Raw genomic sequence first — 1,786 nt, 5'->3', positions numbered from 1 at the left:
TCAATCCCCAGAACTACCTCCAAAAAGAAAAATTAGCTATCTTTAATAAAATTCCCAATTCTTCTGAAATCAGATGTATATCATTTGAACACTTAATACCAATACAACAAGCATGCCCCCTTCCTTGTAATTATGGAAAGTAGAATTGAATAGCTGGCAAAATAGCCCAACTGTCTTCTTTCATTCTGTTTCCAAAAATCTCTTAGTGAGTAATTGTTTTTCCTTTGGTTTGAATGCAAACATAATGAAGCCAGCTTAAATGCATTCTCTAAATTAAATGCATCTAAGTAAATGCATCTTCTTTTCCTTCCTAATTTTTCTATCCTTATACCTTAGAAAATGCAACCCCTAGATCTGTTGTCTTTATGCTTTGCATTCTGCTTTCTTCATCTGTATTAATCCCAATAAGTACTTCCATATAATTGAACAATATTATCTTAAAATTGCAATTTTTTTTGTTTACAACATTTTTGTGCTTCAACCTTATCAAGCGACATGGACAGAATAAAAGAAGGATTTATGCTTTGCTTTAATTGGCACAGTCATGAACTATGATCAATGGCTCCTCCTCATTCCCTTGTCATTCAGATTGTGTTATAAGGCCCAGAAACATTGGAAGCAACTGGGTGTGTACCAGAACTATAGCATCAAAGACCTGTTGCATCAGAATGTGCACTGTTAACATGGTCCCCAACAGATGATTCATTAAAGTTTGAGAGTTCTTGTCTATACTTTCTTCACTTCCAATTCCTGTACTTTAACTTACAGCTTGGTATCTACCTACAGACTACTCCTGGTTACACCCCTTAACTTGAAGCTGTGTAAACAGTCATGAATTTTCAAATGGACATTTCATCAAGCAATGTTAAGAATGACCACTATGTTTTTTTTCCACCTTCTCTGTTTCTGCCTGATATTTACTGTCCTCGGAAGTAGGAACATTAGAGAAGGCATAAAATTAGATACATACATGGCTGGCTATATTGGTTTATATTTGCTTTTGGTAAATACAACATAGGTCTGCATTTAGGTGTATTTCAATTTTTAATGTCTTTCTAACATTGAAGAAGACAGAATGACTGGTAAATCTTTACTTTTGAGACAAATTTTGGTCCTGGAAACTCACACCTTCTTTCCACATTTCAATTTCAAATACTTTCCCTTTCTCTTTCCATTATATAGTGTGATTTTCCTTCCATCTAATGTATATGCCTGCTTATCTTTCTTTTGTTTACTCCCTTGATCTGCTTCCTTCCTTATTCTTCATTCCATCTCCTCCTTGCTTCTTGCTTATTTTCTGGCTTTCCTCTCATCTAAACATATCTTGATATGGAACTATATTTTAGCTCCCTTAGCAATACACCAATTTAAGCTGTTGCTGAAACTTGATTAGATACACCATTTATTACCATGTCACTCCTTTTCATTAATGCATTTTAGCAATTACATTTCTTCAATTATTATAATATACTTGTGCTCATATTTTTAACAATCATACTCTCCAATGAATTTTTTACACTCTAGGGGTTTTACCTTTGGCTTCTCTGTGTACTCTGTACTTTGATATTCACGACCACATCCATAACCATCACACTATAAGGGAAGATTGTCAGAAATATTCTGGAAAAATAATATGAGTTGCATAAAGATTTTCTACTGTGTGTCCAAGAAGACACCCCACTTTCCAGTTTTGAAATCCATGCCAGTTAAAAATTGAAAAGTAAAAATTTGAAAACTGACTTATTCAAAATATAGCCTCACATACGGTCTCCAGTTTATGCCAGAC

Source organism: Marmota monax, unplaced genomic scaffold, assembly GCF_021218885.2.
Source record: "Marmota monax isolate L192 unplaced genomic scaffold, Marmota_monax_Labrador192_F-V1.1 WCK01_AAM20220418_F8-fsc00255, whole genome shotgun sequence".
In the NCBI taxonomy this organism is placed as follows: domain Eukaryota; kingdom Metazoa; phylum Chordata; class Mammalia; order Rodentia; family Sciuridae; genus Marmota; species Marmota monax.
The sequence above is the reverse complement of the archived record's forward strand: the minus strand, read 5'-3'. Positions refer to the sequence as shown.